The sequence below is a fragment of the Mobula hypostoma genome, chromosome 7 (genome assembly GCF_963921235.1).
Source record: "Mobula hypostoma chromosome 7, sMobHyp1.1, whole genome shotgun sequence".
Taxonomy (NCBI): Eukaryota; Metazoa; Chordata; class Chondrichthyes; order Myliobatiformes; family Myliobatidae; genus Mobula; species Mobula hypostoma.
In genome coordinates, this window is record NC_086103.1 from 160,353,289 (window position 1) to 160,379,985 (window position 26,697).

At 44.3% G+C, this 26,697-nt stretch overlaps 1 protein-coding gene across 2 annotated transcripts in view; it reads left to right on the top strand.

The window, feature by feature from the left end:
* Positions 1–26,697, top strand: part of LOC134349705 (rho guanine nucleotide exchange factor 17-like) — a 473,881-nt gene that overhangs the window by 131,374 nt on the left and 315,810 nt on the right. The window lies entirely within an intron of this gene.

A 26,697-nucleotide genomic window follows, 5' to 3' on the forward strand; every position in this document is an offset into this window, starting at 1 on the left:
CTACTTCCCCTCAGCCATTCTGTTCTTGAACCAACTGGAAAATCTATCACTACAGTTTAGCTACATTATGACTATTTTGGACTAAAATAGACTTTTTTTTGTTCTAATTGTGCTCTTTCTTGTAAAATCTGTGTAAAATTTATGTTTTTTTTCTTGTGAATGCTGCTTATATGACTAAGGGATAAAGGAGACAGAGGACAGGCAAGCACCATGAATGAACGGATTGTTTCCAATTTATTAGGCTGATGGGCGGGGCTTCCAGCTGACAAAGTGTTCTCCACAAATTGGCCAACAACTTATTGTGGTCGGCAACACACATGAAATGCTGGAGGAGCTCAGCTGGCCAGGCAGCACCTATGGAAACGAGTAAACAGTCAACCTTTCGTCAATGCTTTGTCACAAAACAAGCCTGACTCTGTACTTACCAGTTTTCTGCTTATCCATGTGTTCCAGCAAGGTGCAGTAAACCTCAGTATAGTTGCTCTTGTATTTGTGAGTAAACTTGTACATTTTTGTACATAGAGAAAAGCTCTAGCTTGCTCAACCCTATCCTCATAATACAGGCTCTCTAATCTAGGCAGCGTCATGGCAAATCTCCACTGCATGCTCTCTAAATCAACGTCGTTTCTATAATGAGGTGACCAGAACTGAACACTATACTCTGTGTGGTTTAATCGGAATTGCATAGAGCTGCAACCTTACCTCGCGGCTCTTGGAACTCGATTCTCTGAGGAACGATGGCCAATACACCATACACCTTCTTAACGAACCCTATTAACTGGAACAGCAGCTTCGAGAGATCTATGGATGAGAACCCTAAGATCCCTGTGTTCTTCCACACTGCTAAGAATCCTGAAATTAACCGTGCATTCTGCCCAAATTCGATCTTCCAAAGTGAATCACTTTACACATTTCCGGTCTGAGTTACGTCTTTGGACTTTGTCTTCCTGGAGTTCAGTTGCTGAACATGTTAGCATTGGTGGACTGTACTTTGGTGCGATTCTGGTTCTCATGATGGATCTCAACCTGAAACATCAGGTTATTATCCTCCATGGATGCTGTCTGACTGGTTGAGTCCCCCCTGCATTTTCTGTGTGTTGCACAAGGTTTCCAGTAATTGCAGAATCTCTTGTATTCGTGACATTGAAATGCACACTCACACCTTCAAAGAATCAGGCAGGTCAACAACATGGTCACAAAGTATACAGGATACATTCCTTCATTTTCAGTAGTATAGAACATAGAACCAATCAACTGGTGTTTGAGGTGGGTTGGCAAGTTTGCAGATGGCACAAAGGTTGGTGGTGTTGTGGATAGTGTAGAGGATTGTTGAAGATTGCAGAGGGACATTGATAGGATGCAGAAGTGGGCTGAGAAGTGGCAGATGGAGTTCAACCTGGAGAAGTGTGAGGTGGTACACTTCGGAAGGACAAACTCCAAGGCAGAGTACAAAGTAAATGGCAGGATACTTGGTAGTGTGGAGGAGCAGAGGGATCTGGGGGTACATGTCCACAGATCCCTGAAAGTTGCCTCACAGTTAGATAGGGTAGTTAAGAAAACTTATGGGGTGTTAGCTTTCATAAGTCGAAGGATAGAGTTTAAGAGTCGCGATGTAATGATGCAGCTCTATAAATCTCTGGTTAGGCCACACTTGGAGTACTGTGTCCAGTTCTGGTCGCCTCACTATAGGAAGGATGTGGAAGCCTTGGAAATGGTACAGAGGAGATCTACCAGGATGCTGCCTGGTTTAGAGAGTATGGATTATGATCAGAGATTAAGGAAGCTAGGGCTTTACTCTTTGGAGAGAACGAGGATGAGAGGAGACATGATAGAGGTGTACAAGATAATAAGAGAAATAGATGGAGTGGATAGCCAGCGCCTCTTCCCCAGGGCACCACTGCTCAATACAAGAGGACATGGCTTTAAGGTAAGGGGTGGGAAGTTCAAGGAATTTTATTTACTTAGAGAGTGGTTGGTGCGTGGAATGCACTGCCTGAGTCAATGGTGGAGGCAGATACACTAGTGAAATTTAAGAGACTGCTAGACAGGTATATGGAGGAATTTGAAGTGGGGGGGGCGGTTATATGGGAGGCAGGGTTTGAGAGTCAGCACAACATTGTGGGCTGAAGAGCCTGTACTGTGCTGTACTATTGTATGTTCTGTGTTCTATAACTATATACAGCACAATCAGGCCACAGCCTGGGTACGGTTCTGCTTGCCAAATTAGAGGAAAGGCGTGATTGCATTAATGAGGATGCGGAGGGAATTTACTGTGCTGTTTCAGGACTGGAGTGTTTTATCTTTGGGGGAGGATTGGAAAGGCTGGGATTGTCATGTTTGGAACATTGCTCGGCAAATCACATTCTCTGCGTTATTTATTTATTGTGTTTGCACAGTTTGTCTTTTCGCACTGGTTGTCTGTCTTTGCTTGTGTGCAGTTTTTCATTGATGCTATTGTATTTCTTTCTTCTACTGTAAAAGTGAAGCTCAGGGTAGCATTTGGTGACATATATGTACTGCGGTAATACATTTACTTTGAACTTCGTACTTTAAATGTGGGTCCCAGATAAAGTAAATAAGAATGATCTGTTTTCCTTTGTAGACGGAATCAAAAAGGAGGGGGCATATATTTAAAGAAACTGGTAGAAGGTTACAGGGGAGATGAGAGAAAAAGTTATCAAAATAGTAATAAGGCCTGGAACTCCCTGCATGAGAAATATCTCATCAATATCTCTCTGTCCCTTGTTAGTGAGAAAGAGCCTGTGGCATGTCAAACTGTCAGGCAAACAGTAGTTTTTGCTGACTGCAGATCATGGTCTCTCTTTGGCTGCTTTGCTGTTGCTTGGTGGGTGGTGGACGCTGACACTTTTTGCTGAAATGGCGGTGGGGGGGTGAGGTTGATGCATTGATGCTTGAGGGAGGAGAGGGGGCTTTGGGGTTCTGACGTTTTTCTGTCATTATTTTGCGTTTCTTCTGTTTCTCGCGGGTATCTGCAAAGGCAAGTATTTCAGGCTGTATACTGTATGCATTCTCTGATAATAAACGGAACCATTTTGAACCATTTGAGAGAGTGGGGGGGGGGATGCAGAAAGCACCCTCATGTTTGGAAGGTACTTTGATATGTACTAGGAGAGCTGTAACATGAAGCAAGTGGGTGGGAGGTGGGATAGGATCATCTGCTGTTCATCATCGTGAACAACACAATGGGCTGAATGGCCTTCCATGGCATACATTTTCAGTGGTTGTTGTATTTGGGCAGACTAGGATAAAAATTGACAAGGATTGAATGGATAGGGTGATGTGCAGCAGGCAGCAAGCAGTACTCTCATGACACAAGTACACGACAAGTTACTATCCATGCAGACTGTAGAATGTGCTCTTCCACATCCAATGTATTCCCAGTAGCCTTTCACACTGCAGTTTGCTTAAGATGGGCTGACTGTGTGTGCAACACTACTGATAGGAGATGCAGAGATTTCAGTGTCTGTTAATGCGAATGAGAGTTACAACTTTTTTTCTAGCCACCTTGTACTTTTTTTCTAGTTGCTATTCCCATACATTCCAGCCATTCCAAGCTCCAACTTCTCATTTAGTTCTCAAGACTCAGTGGCTGGGGTGCCAGAAATGTCACATGCCGTAGATGTTATGGCATGGCCCAAATTAGGATTTGTGTCATGTGATTTGTCACTGAGTCATTACTTGACAGATAGAAGAAAGGGGCGCCACTACTGCCGCTTCGTGAGAGTGGTGCCTTGAGCTTAATGCTCAGAATCAAAACAGAGGCGTGTTCGCTACTAGTCGAGTGCACTGAGCAGTACGGTAAACCAGTTGATTGTTGCCTGGAGCAACTTAACCTACCTCTCATGTTCATTCAGAAGGTTAGTGAGGGTCAAAGGTTTAATGAAGTCGGTAAGACTGAACCCAAAATCTCAATCCCTCACCGTTGTTGAGAAAAATCTGACGCAACCCAAAATAGGTGTTTCATGTCGATATTGCAAAAGGAGCAAGGGTTAATACACACAAAGTGCTGGAGGAGCTCAGCGGGGTCAGGCCGCGCCTATAGAGGGGAATGAACAGTCGATGTTTTGTGCTGAGACCCTTCATCAGGACTGGTAAAGGTTGCCATCTTGCACATTGGGAACAATGGCCATTGTTTGAAATAAAGCAATTTCCTTAGAGATCTCGTGAATGTTGTCGGGTTGCACTCACAAAGATCTAATTATTTTGGATAGGATGGTTGTCATATCTGCCAGCAGTTCACCAAAGGGGAAATTATTCATGACTTTTCTGGAAAAGGATAGAATCAGAGAGGACAGGAAAATTTTTAATTGGGGAAGGGCAAATTATGAGGCTATAAGGCTAGAACTTGCGGGTGTGAATTGGAATGATGTTTTTGCAGGGAAATGTACTATGGACATGTGGTCGATATTTAGAGATCTTTTGCAGGATGTTAGGGATAAATTTGTCCCGGTGAGGAAGATAAAGAATGGTAGGGTGAAGGAACCATGGGTGACAAGTGAGGTGGAAAATCTAGTCAGGTGGAAGAAGGCAGCATACATGAGGTTTAGGAAGCAAGGACCAGACGGGTCTATTGAGGAATATAGGGAAGCAAGAAAGGAGCTTAAGGGGCTGAAAAGAGCAAGAAGGTGGCATGAGAAGGCCTTGGCGAGTAGGGTAAAGGAAAACCCCAAGGCATTCTTCAATTATGTGAAGAGAAAAAGGATGACAGGAGTGAAGGTAGGACCAATTAGAGATAAAGGTGGGAAGATGTGCCTGGAGGCTGTGGAAGTGAGCGAGGTCCTCAATGAATACTTCTCTTTGGTATTCACCAGTGACAGGGAACTTGATGATGGTGAGGACAATATGAGTGTGGTTGATGTTCTGGAGCATGTTGATATTAAGGGAGAGGAGGTGTTGGAGTTGTTAAAATACATTAGGACGGTTAAGTCCCCGGGGCCTGATGGAATATTCCCCAGGCTGCTCCACGAGGCAAGGGAAGAGATTGCTGAGCCTCTGGCTAGGATCTTTATGTTCTCGTTGTCCACGGGAATGGTACCGGAGGATTGGAGGGAGGCGAATGTTGTCCCCTTGTTCAAAAAAGGTAGTAGCGATAGTCCGGGTAATTATAGACCAGTGAGCCTTACGTCTGTGGTGGGAAAGCTGTTGGAAAAGATTCTTAGAGATAGGATCTATGGGCATTTAGAGAATCATGGTCTGATCAGGGACAGTTAGCATGGCTTTGTGAAGGGCAGATAGTGTCTAACAAGCCTGATAGAGTTCTTTGAGGAGGAGACCAGGCATATAGATGAGGGTAGTGGTCTATATGGATTTTAGTAAGGCATTTGACAAGGTTCCACACGGTAGGCTTATTCAGAAAGTCAGAAGGCATGGGATCCAGGGAAGTTTGGCCAGGTGGATTCAGAATTGGCTTGCCTGCAGAAGGCAGAGGGTCGTGGTGGAGGGAGTACATTCAGATTAGAGGATTGTGACTAGTGGTGTCCCACAAGGATCTGTTCTGGGACATCTACTTTTCGTGATTTTTATTAACGACCTGCATGTCGGGGTAGAAGGGTGGGTTGGCAAGTTTGCAGACGACACAAAGGTTGGTGGTGTTGTAGATAGTGTAGAGGATTGTCAAAGATTGCAGGGAGACATTGATAGGATGCAGAAGTGGGCTGAGAAGTGGTAGATGGAGTTCAACCCAGAGAAGCGTGAGGTGGTACAGTTTGGAAGGACAAACTCCAAGGCAGAGTACAAAGTAAATGGCAGGATACTTGGTAGTGTGGAGGAGCAGAGGAATCTGGGGGTACATGTCCACAGATCCCTGAAAGTTGCCTCACACGTGGATTGGGTCGTTAAGAAAGCTTATGAGGTGTTAGCTTTCATAAGTTGAGGGATAGAGTTTAAGAGTCGCGATGTAATGATGCAGCTCTATAAAACTCTGGTTAGGCCACACTTGGAGTACTGTGTCCAGTTCTGGTCACCTCACTGTAGGAAGGATGTAGAAGTATTGGAAAAGGTACAGAGGAGATTTACCAGGATACTGCCCGGTTTAGAGAGTATGCATTATGATCAGAGATTAAGGGACCTAGGGCTTTACTCTTTGGAGAGAAGGAGGATGAGAGGAGACATGATAGAGGTGTACAAGATAATAAGATGAATAGATAGAGTGGATAGCCAGCGCCTCTTCCCCAGGGCACCACTGCTCAATACAAGAGGACATGGCTTTAAGGTAAGGGGTGGGAAGTTCAAGGGGGATATTAGACGAAGGTTTTATACTCAGAGAGTAGTTGGTGCGTGGAATGCACTGCCTGAGTCAGTGGTGGAGGCAGATACACTAGTGAAGTTTAAGAGACTGCTAGACAGGTATATGGAGGAATTTAAGGTGGGGGGTTATATGGGAGGCAGGGTTTGAGGGTTGGCACAACATTGTGGGCCGAAGGGCCTGTACTGTGCTGTACTATTCTATGTTCTATATATAGGTGACGGTCAAAATATTAATGCTGTACCTTAGAAGCCAATAATTTCCATATCACTGACACAATTCTCAAAGGTAGAAACTAAATGTTGATATAGAATTAACTCTGAGAAGTTTTAGGTGACATATTTTTGAAAGTCAAATAGGGGTAGAACATACTTAGTAAATTGTATGTACAGCACCAGGCATGTTGTTGGTTCAAGCCCAACAGAGTTAGGCAGAGTGGTGCATAAGGTGTGCTTGCTTTAAGTGATTGCGACACAGAATATTAGTTGGGAGACCATGTTGCAACTTCACAAAATACTGATGAGGTCACACAGAGTAATGGCTGCAATTCTGGTTGCCATACTATAGGAAGGATGTGATTTTGTTGGCAAGGGTACAGAGGAGCTACACTAGGATGTTGCTTGGATTGTATGACCTGAGTTGTCAGACATGTTGGACTTGTACATTCTAGAGTGAAGGAGACTGAGGTGTGACCTGATAGGTGTAGATAGTAGTTTCCAGTTAATTGAGCCACCAGTTTATTGGGGGCAGCCATTTATTTGGGACAACTCTTAAAGAACAATAATCAAAATCTGGAAAATAGCTGGGATTCCCTTCATTTATTTAGGACATTATCCCACTTAATTGGGACAGGAGACTGTTGCCAAGTAGTTTCTAACTAGCTTCAGTAGTGTGCAGTTGCGTGGCCATTAGATGCTATAGTGCGATCAGCTTATAAATAGTGTTAGTTATGTGTGTTCATGTTCAAAAAGCAGTGATTTTTGTCACTGATAGTTGGCGAGAAATTAGCAGTAAGACAATTCAGGACGGTTTTGATCACTGTGGTTTCAAGCATTCTGGCTTGGAGATGCCAGAAATGGCCAGAAGTGAAAATGAAACAATTTCACTACTTCAACAGGTTAGGAATTACAAAGAGTTTGAAGGTACCAACAATCATCTTGAATGTTACAGTGAAGATGAAGATTTGGAGGATGTAAGTTCTCTAAGTGTTGTATGAAGACAGTCTGTTATATATGCACCAAGTGTCTGTGCTGATTTTGTTCATTTAGTCAATCATAACAACACAACAGATGAATTCCTCCATTGATAACTAATACACAGTTTTATAGTGCTGTAGAGGTATTGGTAGTGTTCTAATTTGTTCTGTATTTCACTTAAGTACATAATTTGCTACTCAATTAAGTGGTATTTGTCTTTTTTTTATACCTTTTAGCTATTTCCATGAAAATTTGGCTAATTGGGGCAGCTGCTTAATTGGGCCAATATTTACTGGTCCCAGTGTGTCCCAGTTAACCAGAATCCCCTGTGTAACATTACAAAAGGCATTGAACGGGAGATAAAAAATCTTTCCCATTGTCAAAACGTAGAGGGCATGGCATTATGGTGAGAGAAGGAAGTTTTGCAAATGATCTGAGGGGTAAGCTTTTTGCATGGAGAAGGGTTCATTTCTGGGACGCGCTGTCGAAAGAGATGGTGGAATCGGATAGAAACACAATGTTTAAGAGACAGTTAGACAGGCGCTTCAATAGGTAAGACACAGACTGAATGTGTTGAAATGGTATTAATGTAGATGGACAGAGGGCATGCTTCTGTCCGGTACCGCTCTATACCTGTTACCTATTGATTTGGAGCTATGAGAGGTCAGTGTATCTAGTCATCTGTTGGAGGGTGTGGTAGGGGATGATCGAGGGAACATTGCTTTACTGATGCACTGTATTCGGAGACTGGATTCATCCAGCCATGTTATCCGACTGGGATTTACCAGGACCTAAGGAAACATTTGGCCCAAATGGAAAACGAGGCCTACCTGTGTCTCAGGTCACCAAACTAAAAAAAGGCCTTGAGACAGAGAAGGAGGGAGCCTAGTGGATGATTTAGATGGGGGTAGAATGGGTAGCACACTGGTTGGCACAACGCTTTGCAGTACAAATGAGCCCGGTTCAATTCCCGCCGCTGCCTTAAAGCGTACGTTCTTCCCGTGACTGTGTGGATTTCCTCTGGGTGCTCCAGTTTCCTTCTACAGTCCAAAAACATACCAATATGTAGGCTAATTGGTGTTTGTAAATTGTCCTGTGATTAAGCTTAGATTAAACTGGGGGATTGCTGGGCAGCGTGGCTCGAGGGGCCAGAAGGGCTGTATCTCAATAAATAAATTTAAGTTCAGTGATTGGAATGAAAGGTTATTGAGCTTGTTGCAGTGATCAAATGTACCAGGGACAGAGGTAAGATCACAGCAATGCTGCTCAAACTTGCAGCCCACAAGGAAGCAGAGGAGGGAAGGCCAAAATGGATGAAAGAATGGTGTAATTCTGTTGTGTTGGTGCATAGCCATGAAATAAGAATAATACAGCCCAGCACATTTAGTTCTGGCCATGAAATAGGGAGAGTCAGCTTTGATACATATAACATGACCTCTGCTGAAAAGTTTGTAGAACTAAATATTGGGTGAAGACAGCATTAGGCTGTCTTGTCATGCCTCCCACAGATGAAATTTCTACTCATAGTATTTTAAATGGTTGATTTGAAAGCCAGTAGGTGGTAGTAACAACATTCCCAAAATCACTCCTTTCAAGACCTGAGTGGTGATAAATAGAAGACAAATATTCTCCTGACCATTTTGTGACAAATACTTGTAAAGGAAAAATATCTTTCAGGTTTCAGTACATGGTCAGAATTTCCTGGCTGGTGCAATGGTACGGCAATCGGAACTCATTGTTATTTAGAGGGAAGTTTTACAGTGACTGCAGGCAAACTGCAGAGATTAGATTAAAAGTGAAGTCCAGAACTTGTCCAAAAGCTAAGGCTTTGTGAAAATTATCCAATCTCCTTTGTCTCATTCATGACAATGTGTTGAATGTTTTGAAGCTGTACTGTTAGCACAGTAAAAACAAATATAAATTAAATCCACTAGATCATTAATTAGTTATCTAAGTACATTTTATGAATGGGCCAGATGGCTATTGTTAATTAGCCTTTCTGGCTTTGAAGAACAAATATCAGGTTTCATTCAAATATTTTCAGGGAGACTTCAAAAAAAATCAAATATTAGATCTTTACTTCTCCCCTTTTTTTCTCTCTTTCCCTCCCTATCTCACACTCAATCCATTCTTTCTTTACCTCTTTGTTTCTCATTCTGATATGATGTTGAACTATCTTCTAACAGTCTTTGTTTTTCAGTGGGTTCCTTTGGGTTTCTTTGTGGCTGCCTGTAAAGGAGACAAATCTCAAGATTGTATATAGTATACATACTTTGATAATAAATGTACTTTGAGCTTTGATCTTTCTTAGTTCAGAGATATTGTCTTTTTAGTTAACACACACAAAAGTTGCTGGTGAACGCAGCATTCCAGGCAGCATCTCTAGGAAGAGGTACAGTCGACATTTCGGGCCGAGACCCTTCGTCAGGACTAACTGAAAGAAGAGCTAGTAAGAGAAGGTGTTGTCTGGGACCCTGTCAACTCTGCTCTCAAATGCATCTCCCCCATTTCACACACATCTGTTCTTACTCCATCCTCCTGCCACCCCACTAGGAATAGGGTTCCCCTTGTCCTCACCTACCACCCCACCAGCCTCCGGATCCAACAAATAATTCTCCATAACTTCCGTCACCTCCAACGGGGTCCCACCACACATCTTTCCCTCCCCCCCGGCTTTCCGCAGGGATCGCTGCCTATGTGACTCCCTTGTCCATTCGTCCCCTCCATCCCTCCCCACCGATCTCCCTCCTGGCACTTATCCTTGTAAGCGGAACAAGTGCTACACATGCCCTTTCACTTCCTCCCTCACCATCATTCAGGGCCCCGGACAGTCCTTCCAGGTGAGGCGACACTTCACCTGTGAGTCGGCTGGGGTGATATACTGTGTCCGGTGCTCCCGATGTGGCCTTTTATATATTGGCGAGACCTGACGCAGACTGGGAGATCGTTTCACTGAACACCTACGCTCTGTTCGCCAGAGAAAGCAGGACCTTTCAGTGGCCACATATTTTAATTCCACGTCCCATTCCCATTCTGACATGTCTATCCATGGCCTCCTCTACTGTAAAGATGAAGCCACACTCAGGTTGGAGGAACAATACCTTATATTCCGTCTGGGTAGCCTCCAACCTGATGGCATGAACATTGACTTCTCAGACTTCCACTAATGCCCCATCTTCCCCCTCGTACCCCATCTGTTATTTATTTATATACACACATTCTTTCTCTCACTCTCCTTTTTCTCCCTCTGTCCCCCTCACTATACCCCTTGCCCATCCTCTGGTTTTTCCCCTCCTCCCCCTTTCCTTTCTCCCTAGGCCTCCTGTCCCATGATCCTCTCATATCCCTTTTGCCAATCAACTGTCCAGTTCTTGTCTCCATCCCTCCCCCTCCTGTCTTCTTCTATCATTTTGGATCTCTCTCTACCCCTCCCACTTTCAAATCTCTTACTAGCTCTTCTTTCAGTTAGTCCTGTTGAAGGGTCTCGGCCCGAAACATCAACTGTACCTCTTCCTAGAGATGCTGCCTGGCCTGCTGCGTTCACCAGCAACTTTAATGTGTGTTGCTTGAAATTCCAGCATCTGCAGATTTCCTCATGGTTATGTCTTTTTAGTTGCTCATTTCATTTTTTTAAATTTATTGCCCTTCAGGTATTCCCTATGATTAATTTGAATCTTAACTGACTGGTCCATAAGACCCAAGAAATAATAATCTGCTCAACTTCTCAGATAGATCTTGGTTGAATTCCCGTCTTGTACACATTGAGTTTAAATAGGTTTTGAGGTTTTTTACAGTTAAAATTTGACAATATTGCTGTGGCTGTTGTGATGGGCTGGGTAGGATGGTACGTGTCCTTTCCCAACGTACAATGCTGAACCTGGTGGTCTTGTGATCACCTAGTTATTATGTGGCACCATTATCTATAATAGGACTTGGATCCTAAATGCCTCATTTTCATCAATTTTCACATTAAAATAAATATCTTTTGAGCCAACAGGCTCAGCAATAACTGACTAACAACAGACCTGCAAAACTTGGCCCCGTGTTTTTAAAACTTGACTTTCAATTACTTATAAATGCTAAACAAATGATCATATTTCTCCTGTGCATAAATAGAAAAGTTCCAAAGAAGGTCCTCGTTATGAAGTTCTGTGATAACTTGGAAGAAGTCCGGATGCTGCAGAGTGTTGCTACTTCTTTGTGAAGCTTTGATTGTTCTGTGAAGAGGCAGATGTCTTTCATGTGGTCTGCACATAAGGCTGGCCACAATAACATGACAAGACAGAAAATCATGTTAACAGCTTGTGTGGCATTTCCATCTGGAGCATGAATTAAGCATCGTTTCATTGACTGCTTTCTGTATGAATAGCAGACAGTTCTGTGAGTCAGAATCTTCCAGTGTGAGATGATTTTATTTTAGAAAATACAGCCAGTCTCTGGTGACTGACTTCCATTTCTATGTGATCTAAAATGTATTAAAGTGTACTCCTCCTCACTATGCTATTTTTTTAATTTTCCTTTCTCCTCTTTGTTCTGGGGAATCGTCTTTCAGCAACTTGTAAGTGACCCTGACATTGGAGATTAATTCAAAACTTTGCGAAGAAGAGAGGCGGGTGCCTATCAGGAAATAGGGGGTTGGGAAGGCTGCTTAAACAGAAGAATTGGCTGCACCATCAAAAGCCAAGGGCTCGTGTGAAAGGAGACTTCAGAAGCAGGGATGTAGGATAGCAGCTGCTTTTGTGAGCCAGGAGGCAATGGCTGGTGGACTGATGCAGACAGTAATCTGGGGTCAGAGGAACAGCAAGTAGAGATTGAGATGTATTCAAATCTATCAAACAGAAGTCATTCAAGTTGCATTCCACTGCCCCCTCCCAGTCTGATCTGAAAAGCAGATTGCTGTTACAGCGGCTCGATAATTTGTTTTAGTGCAGAACCCTTTGCTAAAGTTACAATAATAGGCTTTCAAAAGCTGCCATGCAAGTTTAACCTATCGGGATTGTGAAGCTTGAAATGCCGTCACTGAAGTACAGAAGGGAAGTGGGTCAGGGGCACACTGTGTTAGATTTTTCTATGTGCTTCTTTACAGCACCCGCCTGGTTTGTTTGTGAAATGAGGGACTGTTTCAGTGCAGCCCTTAGACTGTGCTATAAATAACATGCCTGGGAATGACCTGATACAAGTCTGTCTGGTGGCACCAAAGTGTAGCAGCAACCAGCAGCAAACTGTTTATCTTTGACTTTCTTCAGATTTCTGTTGCGTGTTCTTTATCCCATTTCCTCTCCTGAAGGGGCATGGTTGCACTGTTGTGTTCTGTGTGTCAATTATACTCTGTGTACACGGTTGTGTTTCAGTCGTACTCTGTGTACACGGTTGTGTTTCAGTCGTACTCTGTGTACACAGTTGTGTGTCAATCATACTCTGCGTACACAATTGCGTTTCAATCGTACTCTGCGTTACACAGTTGCGTTTCAATCATCCTCTGCATACAGAGTTTGTGTCAGACCGTACTCTCGTGTACCAGACTGTACTCTGTATACACAGTTGCGTGCCTTGCCATTCTCTGTATGTCTAGACATTGACTGTTAGTGGGTATTTGAACTTGGCTGGGAAGGGAAGTTTGAGTTAAGTCTGATCCTGCGCTTCTTGTCATTTGCTAACCATAACTGAGTGACCTGAAACATTAACGTTGTTTCCCCGTACATTGATGTTGCTTTATTTTTGGTTTTATTTCAGATTTCCAGCATTTGCGCTATCTTACTTTTCAATTTTTATCCTACAAAACTTCAGAACTTAGAGCATGACCATGCTTTTGCTGTAAATACCTTGACCAAGTGTAGTGCAATTACAGATGGACATTTCAAGTGTTCACTAATGTTGTACACTGACTCGTTATGAAAGGGAGAATGCACACCTTACCTCCATTCAACAATGGATATATACGGTACTGTGTAAAAGTCTTCGGCATATATTTATAGCTAGGGTGCCTAAGACTTTTGCACAGCACTGTATTTGTTAACGTGGAGTGTGAGTGAGTTTGTAAATCTGGCAGGAAGGATGTCGGGAATGGCGGTGGTGAAGTGGCTTAGGAAGGGTATGGGACAGCAGGCAGAGAAGGAATGCTGGGGGTGGCGGGTGGCACGGGTGCAGACGCACCCCGCCCTGAGATACCAGGCAACGCCATTTGATTCCAAACAATTGGTTTATTGATCATTACAGAACATCTCTCTCGTGCTTCCCACTCCCTCCCCTCTTCCTTTCCATCTTCCCAACTATGATTACCCTCTCTATGACCCCTTCCCTCTCTCAGTCCACAACAGAGACCCATATCAGAATCAGGTTTATCATCACCTTATATGTCATGAAATATTTTTTTTGTGGCAGTACAGTGCAATACATAAAATTACTACAGTACTATATGCAAAAGTCTTAGGCACCCTAGCTATATATGTACCCAAGTCTTTTACTGTAGATTTAGAGAAAAAGTCACCCTATGAATTTATGGAACTTCTATATCCAGTTAGACCACATCATTTATGCTTTCATACTGTATACGTTATATGAGTAGGTGTTTAGCCAATCAGATCCCTGCCAGTTTACAGAGGTGTCTTATTCCCCCACACCCACTAATTTTCCCTATAATCTAATCTTCCCATCAGACAATTCCCATCAATTCTACCACCAGACAACCCAGGGGTTCATGAACAGTGACCAATTAACCTACCAACTGCATGCCTTTGGGATGAGGGAGGAAACTCCACCATGCAGCTGGGCGAAATCTGTGTCATCATTGGGGACACACGCAAACTCCACATCGCAAGTACAGGAGGTTTGAACCCAGGCGACTGGTCATAAAACCATTAGATATTGGAGCAGGATTAGGCCAGTCGGCCCATCAAATCTGCTCTTCCATTCAATTGCGTATGTTTGCTTTTTCCTACTCCATTCTCCTACCTTCTTCCTGTAACCTTTAACCCCTTTACCAATCTAGAAACCATCAATCTCTGCTTTAAATACACCCACTGACTTAGCCTCCACAGTCATCCATGATACCGAATTCCACAGATTTCACCACCCACTGGCCTCATCGCAGTTCTAAAGGGACGGCCCTTTATTCTGAGGCAGACTCTTCCAGTAATAAAAAGATCCTCTCCATGTCTATTTTATCCAGGCCTTTCAGAACGTGGTAGGTTTCAGTGAGATGTCTCCCCTCCCCCACATCCATTCTGAACTCCAGACAGTGCAGGCTCAGACCAGTCAAAAGCTGCTTAAACATTAACCCTTTAATTCCTGTGAAACTTCTCTGGACCATTTCGAGGGCCAGCACATCTTTCCTGAGATACATGGTCCAAATCTGGAGCCAAGAATCGGATGCTCTAGTAGCTCTAGTGGCACAAATCATCAGTGCAATGACTTTATTAGGCAGCTAGGTTAATTTTTTTTATGGCTTGTTACAAGGGATTATTTATTCAAATATGTTTCATAAAGCCATAATTGGCCAAGTGTGCAAAGCATAAACACTTTCTGAGATGCCTTAGGCTGTTAACGTCATGCTAGATCGATGAATAACATTTTCCCACATAGATTTGGTGCACAGACATGTTGCCACTACTGGACGGCCATTTTGTGGTATTAATGTGTGAGGTGCTGGAAAAAGGTGTTGGCCTGAGATATGTTGTAAAAGCTGGTGTTCAGCCACACCTATGGTTATCTACCATGAATCAGCTTGGAATGTAAGTGACCCTTCTGAATCTCATAGGCTAAGAAATATGACCACAGCTGCTCTTGTGCACAGAGGCTTCCTTCATTCTTTGTGGAATCATGGCCAACCGATCACTCACCTCTCTTAGGCCACGTTGAGGTGTGCTTCTATGGCACTTCTGTCTTCTTTAGCACTCAGAAAGAAGCACAAGAATTAATGCTCCTACAGTCCAAGTAAATTTATTATCAAAATCAAATAAACTCATCTCGGGCTTCCGCCAGGTACAGGTATCGATTTTAACCAATGTTTCAATGACGAGCTCTGCCATCTTCATCAGAGATGATGTCTGGGCATGTCTAGTCTGGTGGTATTTATTCCCCCGTCGTCCGTCCCTCCTGATTGGCTAGTCCTCATCCAATCAGGTTTCTGCCGTGCCACCTTGTTTACAGTCGAATTCCAGTTCTTACTTAGAGTGAGAGCTTGGTCATTGTTAAAATTCTTTTCCCCTAGTTTTATTTCAATGGCTTTCTTCACCATTGCCATTGGCGCGGCATAGTAGTTTTTGCTGTCGAAGTCAATCCTATGACCATTACGAATGCAATGACCTGCTACTGCCGATTTCTCCAGGTAACACAAACGGATACACTTCCTGTGCACCTTGATGAGGGTTTCCACTGTGTGTTTCGTCTGGCTGATATGCACTACTCTGCATTATTATCGAAGTACATATACGTCACCATTTACTATCTTCAGGTTAATTTTCTTGCAGGCATTTACAGGAAAATAAAGAAATACAATAGAAGTTAAGAAAACAATATATAAACAAAGACTGACAAATAACTAATGATCAAAAGCAGACAAAGTATTCTAATTAAATAAATACAGTATATAATACTGGAAACATGAGTTGTAGAGTCTTTGAAAGTGCATCTGTCGGTTGTGGAATCAGTTCAGAGTTGAGGAAAATGAAGTTATCCACATTGGTTCGGGAGTCTGATGATTGTATGATAATAACAGTCCCTGAACCTGATGATGAGGGATCTAAGGCTTGTTTACCTCCTGCCTGATGGCAACGGTGGTTTTCATCACCATAGGGTCTTCAAGCTGACATGTAATGAATAAAGGGTATGTTAAATATGGTCGCTGTGATGATATAGAGAATGAGGTATCCAGTTTGTGCACAAACAGAAATATGGTAGAGACTGGGTAATTGATTTGGGTAATTGCCACTGCTCTTTGAAATACTCTGACCGCTGAGATCTCGATTTAACCTCATTTGGAATTCCAGAGTGCTTCAACCACCCCCCCCCCCCATCATCACGGTGTTGGCCTGGATTTCAGTGTTCCAGTCAGCCAAGTTGGATTGGAAACCATAATTTTCTTACTCAATAGCTGGGGTGCAACCTCTGAGCCGTGGTTGTTAAAGAGAGCCAGGGCAATTGGGAAGATCAAATTTCCCAGTTCCTCAAGCAGGAACAGAGTAGTCCCTGTCAAAAAGACAAAGGGTGAAGAGATAAACTGAGGGGTTGGCTCATTGCTGTTCCTAAGTGGTGGTTATCCATCATGTCCATCGATGACTGGAAATCTGTACGGGGGTATTATAAAGAGGAAAAGCCACTGCACTGGGGCATTTCCACTTTCTCTTGACCTTAGAAGTCTGAGTCCAGTGATACGAACAAACATCACAATCTGTGGTCTTCCTTGGTTGCAGTGGCTGACCATGTCGCCTACTGTGCCTTGTCGTGCCCTTCGCTCTCCGCAGAGCGTTGCAGTACCGCCTACCTGGCCATCGGAGCTTACTGTAGATCTCATCCGCACAGTCCACCGGAGCTGACTTCGCATTCTAGGCATGTCCCTGTCTCACCGGGGGTATGAGGTTACCGGCTACCCTCACCTGGCTTAGCCCGTTGCTGAAGCGGTGTGCCAGGGCGTGGCCGCCGTCATAAGCAAACAGCTACTTGGAGCCACAGGTGAGAGCTGAGTGTTCAGTGGAGACCAGAGTCAGCTGTCCTGGAATGGACACGACAAGCCCCTACACCAGAGATCCCCTATACACCCCTCCCTGGATCCCCCATACACCCTACTTCCTTAATAACTGGCAAAAATTAAGTACTGTCATAATTCTGAACTTCATGCTTATGTAATGCATGAACGTGGCATTCATTTCTAGGCATAGTCTCGATGGGCCAAATAGCCTCCACCTATGGCATATTAATTCAATGAATATGCAGCATTCTGCGCAATTTCTGATTGACTGCCTGTAATGCCCGTTACACACACCCATTGTTGAAGCAAAGCTTCCATCTGTTAGGATCATTTTTGACTGCCCCTGCTTGTTGCTTAGTTAGAACTGGTACTGAGACACAGATCCATTAAACAATCTGCCAGTCTGACCCTAGAAAGACGCAAATAACTGCTTGTCAGCTCTGGCAGGCACAGACCGGTTCTCTGTAAACTGAATACGTAACTAGAAGCCACTTTTTTTTTCCTGATTTGGTCGCAGTTTTTAAAACTCTTCTTTGAACTCCCTTTATCCTGAAGGTGCCGGATGCTCGCCAGTAGAACAATGGCCAAGACATTGGTTACATGAGAGAGAGAGAGAGAGAGAGAGAGAGAGAAAGAGGGAGGGAGAGGGTGGGGGGGAGAGAGAGAGAGAAGGGGAGGCGGGTGAGGGAGAGGGTGGGGGGGAGAGAGAGAGAGAGAGAGGGGAGGTGGGGGAGGGAGAGGGTGAGGGGGGAGGGAGAGAGAGAGAGAGAGAGAGAGAAGGGGAGGCGGGGGAGGGAGAGGGTGAGGGGGAGAGAGAGAGAGAGAAGGGGAGGCGGGGGAGGGAGAGGGTGAGGGGGAGAGAGAGAGAGAAGGGGAGGCGGGGAGGGAGAGGGTGAGGGGTAGAGAGAGAGAGAGAAGGGGAGGCGGGGAGGGAGAGGGTGAGGGGGAGAGAGAGAGAGAAGGGGAGGCGGGGAGGGAGAGAGTGGGGGGAGAGAGAGAGGGAGAGGGTGGGGGGGAGAGAGAGAGAAGGGGAGGCGGGGGAGGGAGAGGGTGATGGGGAGAGAGAGAGAGAGAGAAGGGGAGGCGGGGGAGGGAGAGGGTGAGGGGGAGAGAGAGAGAGAGAAGGGGAGGCGGGGAGGGAGAGGGTGAGGGGAGAGAGAGAGAAGGAGAGGCGGGTGAGGGAGAGGGTGAGGGAGAGAGAGAGAGAGAGACTGAGACTGACTGGTTATGCTTGACCAATGCCTTATAAAGCCTTGGCATGACATCCTTGCTTTTATATTCTAGTCCTCTCAAATGAATGCCATCGCTGCATCATTGGACAGAGTTCCCCTACCACCCCACCAGCCTCCGGATCCAGCACATTATCTTCCGCAGTTTCTGCCACCTTCAATAGGATCCCACCACTAAGCACATCTTTCCCTCTCCACCCCTCTCCGCTTTCCGCAGGGATCGTTCCCTCTGCGACTCCCTGGTCCACACGTCCCTCCCCTCGAATCTCCCACCTGGCGCTTATCCCTGCAAGTGTAAGTGCTACACCTGTCCCTACACTTCCTCTCTTGCCACCATTCAGGGCCCCAAACAGTCCTTCCAAGTGAGGCAACACTTCACTTCTGGGTCTGTTGGGGTCACCTATTGCGTCCAGTGCTCCCGGTGCGGCCTCCTCTACATCGGTGAGCCACAACGCAGACTGGGGGACTGCTTCGTCGAGCACCTCCGCTCCGTCCGCCACAACAGACAGGATCTCCCAGTAGCCACCCACTTCAACTCTGCTTCCCACTCCCATTCAGGTATGTCCATACATGGCCTCCTCTACTGCCACGATGAGGCCAAACTCAGGTTGGACGAGCAACACCTCGTATACCGTCTAGGTAGTCTCCAGCCCCTTGTCATGAACATTGAATTCTCCAACTTGCAGTAATTCCCTCCCCCTCCCTTCCCCCATCCCAGCTTCATTCTGTCCCCTCCTCCAGCTGCCTATCATCTCCCTCATTGTTCCGCCTCCTTCTACTACCCATTGTACTTTCCCCTTCTTCAACTTTCCTGCCTGTCCCCTCCTTGCTTCCCCTACCCCACCCCTTATCTTTCCCCATTACTGGTTTTTCACCTGGAACCTACCAGCCTTCTCCTTCCCACCCTCCCCCCACCTTCTTTATAGGGCCTCTGCCCCTTCCCTCTTCAGTCCTGACGAAGGGTCTTGGCCCGAAATGTTGACTGTTCATTTCCACAGATGCTGCCTGACCTGCTGAGTTCCTCCAGCGTGTTGTGTGTGTTGAGCATTGCATTTGCCCTCCTTACCATTGATTACTCAAACTGCAATTTAACCTTTAGGGAATCCTGCACGAGGACTCCCAGGTCCCTTTGCATCTCTGACTTCTGAATTTGCTCCCCATTTAGAAAATAGTCTACATCTTTATACCTTCTACCAAAGTGCATGGCCCTTTACCAAAACTTAGGACGATTAACCCTCGCCTTTTGTACTGTCTATTTTGTATCTTGTGACCAAACGCCCAACTGAAGTGAGCTAACTCAGCCTTGACAAAAGGACGGACGGTGCGCAAAATTCCACAATCAGTTGAGCTCTCACTGAGGTACTTCATTGCAATCTTTATGCTATCATTGGCTTCAGTTGCAGTGACTGACACCTGGTGATTCCAGAGGAAATTGCTGGCTACCATGTGGGGGTGAAAGGTGGAGCTCTGAGATGTTGGCAGGTTAAATCCCACTGCTTGTATCATTGGGCAGAGGTACTCGGACAGGTACATGGATAGGAAAGGTTGAGAGGGTTATGGACAGAACACGGTCAATGGGACGAGCTTGGACAGGTACAGAGGGCACCGCAGCATTGCTGCTTCTTGAAGAGATTGAGGTGAATGAGGCTTATCCCCCTACCCCATTCTAATCAATTTCTACAGGGGTACCATCTAGGGTGACCTGACCAGCTTCATCCGGCTGCAAGTCCCTACAAAGGCTTGCGAGGACTACTGAAGGATCATCAAGGTCTCTCTTCCACCCATCAGAGATATTAATCTGGAGAGCTGTGTACACAGGGCCCTTAGAATTGTCAAGGATCCCTCCCATGCATCCGGCAATCTCTTTCACCCTACCATCAGGCAGGAGATACCCGTAGCTTTAGGACAAGAACTGTTAGGATGGGAAACAGCTTCTTCCCGCAGGCTGTGAGACTGAACTCCCTGCCGCCATCCAGGTCTCATCACCTATGAAGTGCCAGTAGCGTTAAACTGTTGTGTCCTAAATGCATCTTATTATTGGTTAATATACTTAAGGTAATATTACTTGATGTAGTAGCACAAACAAGAGAAAATTTGCAGATGCTAGAAATCCAAGCAACACACACGAAATGCTGGATGAACTCAACAGGCCAGGGAGTATCTGTGGAAAAGAGTAAACAGTCGACTCTTTGGGCTGAGACCCTTCATCAGGACTGGAAAAAAAGTTGGAGCAAGAAGGTGAGGAAGGGGACAAAGAAGTACAAGGCGGTAGATGATAGGTGAAACTGGCAGAAGGGAAGGTGTGGAGAAGTAAAGAGCTGGGAAGCTGATAGGTGAAAAAGATAAAGAGCTGGAGAAGGGGGAATCTGATAGATGAGGGTAGGTGACCATGGAAGAAGGGGAAGATGGAGGAACACCAGAGGGAGGTGATGGGCAGGTAAGGAGCTAGGGTGAAAGAGGGAAATGGGAATGGGGAATGATGAAGGATGGGTAATTACTGGAAGTTCAAGAAATCGATGTTCATGCCATCAGGTTGGAGGCTACTCAGGCGGAATATAAGGTGTTGCTCCTCAAACCTGAGTGTGGCCTCATGTGTTGTGTGGAGCTATCTGAACTGTGTTGTGAACCTTAGTCTGGAGGAATGTTGTTTCATTTGGTGGCGTACGTGTGTCCAGTTGTACGGCAATAAATGGAACTTGAATCTTGGATAGCGTGGAGCCAAAAGGCTTGTTTCTGTGTTGTTTTTCTCTGTGACTTTGGTAGTTAATCTCATTTTGAATATTGATCTAGTTTCTGCTTGAACGACTAATGTAGAAGAAAACTCTATAGTCTCATAAAACCTCCATATGAAGAAGTTTCTTCTGCTCTCAGATTGAGAAACCTCGCATCTAATCGAATTTCAATACATCTCTGTAATTGCTGTTCAGACAGAAATCGAACAACGTTAATGCAAGGTGCTGGAAATCTAGAGCAACACGCAATCTGCTGGCTGCAGTCCTCAGGTCAGGCAGCATCTATGGAGGGGAATTAACAGTTGATGTTTCAGGCTGAGACCCTTTATCGGGACTGGAAAGGCAGAGGGGATAAGATAGAATTGGGACGTGGTGGGGGGAGGGGACTAAGTACAAGCTGGCAGGTGATAGGTGAAGCCAGATGAGGGAGAAGGTGGATGGGTGGGTGAAGAAGCGAGAAGGTGAGAGATGGATGTATTCCGAGACTTGAGTATTCTGGATATAATGGTGAACATAATCATTGTCACCATTTATAATCCTGGGGTTGAAGACTGAAAGAACTTGTTTCATCAAGACTAGGTTTTTCTCTTGTTTCCACCTCCGCTGGGCCACCCTGTGGTTACTCACTGGCACTTACCACCACTTCTTGCTTCCATCTTATTATAGTCTTTCATGCTTCCTGCAGCTTAATACACTTCCTCTCTCCACCTCTGCACAGTTCAGATGAAGAGTCGTTGCCCTGGAAACATCTTTGTGTTCCCTGGTACAGTCTGACCAGCGTTTTCTGCTCTTATTTCAGCGCTCCGGCATCCGGATATTTTGGTCCTGAAGTTCTCCTGACCTTGTCTTCATCCTTTAATAACCTGAGTGATTTTTCCACGTAGGGTGGTTGCACAGGCAACCTCTCATCTTGTCCTTTCCTTCCACCAGACCGTAGGAGTGAGTGAGTTAGAGTATGAATCATAGTCATAGAGCACTACAGCACAGAAACAGGCCATTTGGCCCATCTAGTCTGTGCTGAACTATTAATCTGCCTAGTCCCATCAACCCTCACTCAGACCATAGCCCCCCATAACCCTCCCATCCATGCACCTATCCAGATTTCTCTTAAGTGTTGAAATGAAACCTGCATCCGCCACTTTGGCAAGCAGCTCATTCCGACTCTGAGTGAAGAAGTTCCCCCTCACATTCCCCCTAAACCCTTAATCCATGACCTCTATTTGTAGTCTCACCCAACCTGAGTGGAAAGTGCCTGTTTGCATTTGCCCTATCTATACCCGTCATAATTTTATAAACCTCCGTCAAATCTCCCTTCATTCTCCCAGGGAGAATAATGTTCCTCATTTTCTTATATAACTCCGGGTTCCCTGCCCCACCAATTCCCTATAATCCAAGGATTCAGCTGTCGCTAACTCTCTGTGTGGTTCCTGCCACCTTTTCAGTAACCTCTCTTCCAAACCTTCTTTTCAGTCATATCTTTGCATTATCACCACAATGCTCCCTTTCCCACACTCCTGTTTGGTAGGCATTATTTATTTTGCTGCTGAAGGGAAAGCATGTGGGGAATTATCCTGACTAGGATACATGAAAATAAAAGCAGGAATAGGCCCCTCGACCACCCAGGCCTGCCCTGCTGTTCAATATGATCATGCATAATCCATTCCACATCTCTCCTCCTCTTTAGTAATTGTTCCCCCGTTCCCAGATTTTTCAAAAATACACTCAGTGGCCACTTTATTAGTTATACGTGCTTGTGAATACAGATATCTAATTAGCCAATCATCTGGCAGCAACACAATGCACAAAAACACGCAGACATGGTCAAGAGGTTCAGCTGCTGTTCAGACCAACCATCAGAATGGGGAAGAAATGTTATCTAAGTCACTTTGACTGTGGAATGATTGTTGATGCCAGACTGGTTGGTTTGAGTATCTCAGAAACTGCTTGAGGATAGTGCTACAATACTGAAGCCATCTAATTTGCGGGTATTGGCCTTCATGTCTCTTATGGCCAGGAGGGTGATTTTGCTCAAGTGGAAGGAGGCCGCCCCACCCACTCATGCTGAATGGCTATCTGACGTTATGTTGTGCCTTGATCTAGAGACGATTTATTGTTCGATTTCTGATTCTAAACATGATTTTCTAATGTTATGGGGACCCTTTCTGAGTTATTTTCACAATCTTTGAACTGTTATTAAAGTATGGATCTGAGCCATTATTATTATAATATCATATAGTAAGGTATTTTTCTTTTTTCTTCTTTTTTTACCAACCAGCTCATTTTGGAAGTGGGGGTAGATTTTTCTAAAATAAAATACAATTATTTTATTTTATTTCATTTCATAATTCAGTCTTTTTTTCTACATGATTGATTTGGAATAAGGGATGCTGTGATCATATTACTCTTATTTAAATGTAATGTAATTCGTATTATTTACTTGTATCCTTATGAATTTTGTATTTGTATTTATGCAATTTATATAATATCAATAAAAATATTGAAAAAGAAACTGCTGATCTCCTGGGATTTTCACGCATGACATTCTCTAGAGTTTACAGAGAATAGTGCAAGAAGCAAATATCCGTCCAGTGAGCGGCAGTTCTGTGGGTGAAAATGCCCTGTTAATGAGAGACGTTAGAGAAGAATGGCCAGAATGGACAGGAAGGTGACAGTAACTCAAATAACCATGTGTTACAATAGTGGTGTGCAGAAGAGCACACAGCCTTGAAGTGGATGGGCTACAGCAGCAGAAGACCCTGAACCTGACCCTGACCCAGAGTCTTGTCATCTTCAGAAGTTTTCTGATGACTCTGCCATAGTTGGATGCACCAGCAAGGGAGATGAGGCTGAGTACAGGGCTACGGTAGGAAACTTTGTCACATGGTGTGAGCAGAATTATCTGCAACTTAATGTGAAAAAGACTAAGGAGCTGGTGGTAGACCTGAGGAGAGCTAAGGTACCGGTGACCCCTGTTTCCATCCAGGGGGTCAGTGTGGACATGGTGGAGGATTACAAATACCTGGGGATACGAATTGACAATAAACTGGACTGGTCAAAGAACACTGAGGCTGTCTACAAGAAGGGTCAGAGACGTCTCTATTTCCTGAGGAGACTGGGGTCCTTTAACATCTGCCGGACGATGCTGAGGATGTTCTACAAGTCTGTGGTGGCCAGTGCTATCATGTTTGCTGTTATGTGCTGGGGCAGCAGGCTGAGGGTGGCAGACACCAACAGAATCAACAAACTCATTCGTAAGGCCAATGATGTTGTGGGGATGGAACTGGACTCTCTGACGCTGGTGTCTGAAAAGAGGATGCTGTCTAAGTTGCATGCCATCTTGGTCAATGTCTCCCATCCACTACATAACGTACTGATTGGGCACAGGAGTACATTCAGCCAGAGACTCATTCAACCGAGATGCAACACAGAGCATCATAGGAAGTCATTCCTGCCTGTGGCCATCAAACTTTACAACTCCTCCCTTGGAGGGTCAGACACCCTGAGCCAATAGGCTGGTCCTGGACTTATTTCATAATTTACTGGCATAATTTACATATTACTATTTAACTATTTATGGTTCTATTACTATTTATTATTTATGGAGCAACTGTAACGAAAACCAATTTCTCCCCAGGATCAATAAAGTATTACTATGAACATACATTCAGTGGCCACTTTAATAGTTATATATTTACTTCCTCTTTAATGATCCAGCTTCCACAAACCTCCAGGGTAGAGATTTCTAGAGATTCCCCATCCTCTACGAGAAATTCTTGCGCACCCCAGTTTTAAATGTTGGTACAGTGTTTAGGAGCAATCTCACCAAGGTTACGTTACTTGTTTTCACTCTTGTGGTCATTTTTCCTGAATGGGAACACTGCCATCGAATTCCTAAATGGACATTGAACCCGTGAACACGACCTCACTTTTTTAATATATATTGTTTGTTTTTGCACGATTTTTAATCTATTCAATATACATATACTGTAATTTATTTATTTATCTTTTTTTTCTTCTTCTATATTGTGTATTGCATTGAACTGCTGCTGCTAAGTTAACAAATTTCACAACACATGCTGGTGATAATAAACGTGATTCTGATTTATTTTTGTCAGTCTGTTTTCGTTACTGTGAAAAGAACAAATATAAAATGTTATTTACAACTTAAAATAGTACTTCCTGTAATAGTACATGATCCTTTATTTGAACCCTTCTCAACATAGTACTGACCCCCTGAAAGTGACCTTTGTATAAAATATTCCAAATACGGTCTCTCCAGCAACCTTTGCAAGTATAGAGACGAGCTGTAATTGCTGATTTATGCACACCACTCCAGAATGATAGCTGAAATTAGAAACTCTTGCCTTTAAGTTTCTTATTTTAAAATAAAATTTCTGATCTGAATAATGAGAATCCTATTTTTTGAAAATAAACAGTTTGCCATTGTGGGAGTTATTTGAAATAATATTTGGGAGACCACAGAGGAAGCACTTGTTTTGAAATTTCCAGTGCATTGGACTTGATGTAAAAACATTTGCCTGTTGGTCCTCCGTCAAAGGGATGCTTCTAGACTACTTGCTTTCTCCAGACCACAAATGCAGTTGAAACCACACATATTCATCCCTCTTCCCTTCTCTATTTACCCCTATCCCTTCCTCCTCCTTCCATTCCCCTCTCTGGCTCCTGTTTTACCTCCTCTCTTCTCACCAGCCTACCACCTCTCCCTGGTGCCCCTTCTCCTTCCCTTTCTCCCTTGATCTACTCTACTCTCCTATTGGATTCTTCCTTCTACAGCCCTTTACCTTTTCTGCCCATCACCTCCCAGGTTCTCACTTCATCCTTCACCTATCACATTCTAGCTTGTACCCTTTCCCCTCCCCCCAATTTCTTATTCTAGCTTCTTCCCCTTCCTTTCCAGTCCTGTTGGAGGGTCTCGACCTGAAACATCTACTGGTTAATCCCTTCCATTGATGCTGTCTGACCTGCTGAGTACCTCTTGCATTGTGTGTGTGTTGCTCTGAATTTCCAGCATCAGCAGAATCTCTTATGACTATATTTATCCCATGCATTAATGTGGTTACACCTGGACATTCCTTACTAACACAAAGCTTCACAAATTTTCTTCCTGAATGTGGACCGTCACAGATAGCGTTACTGACTGGCACCCTGCTTCACACGTACATACATGTGTGTGCGAATATCAAGATAAGGTCAGGTATGGCTCAGCTCTGGTACTCTTGCAGCTGAGTACCTATTTAATTATTTACTCATATGCTGAAGATTGCTATTTTTGGCAAGGCCACAATTATTAATCATCCTTGAGAGTTTATAAAATGGTTTGGTAATGTAGAGCTAGTTCAGTTGGGCTAGTTCAGTAATTAGTTAAAAGTTTATCATATTGTTGGTTTAATTACATATAGGCTTGATCTGGTTAGAATGGCAGATTTGTTTCCCTTGAGGACATTAGTGAATGTGAAGGGTTTTTAATCTCAATCTGGTGGTTTCATGGTCACAATTAATGTAATTAAAATTAATTAGTTTTCACTAGCTGTTGCAGTCAGATTTGAACTCATAACCATACCCTTGCCAA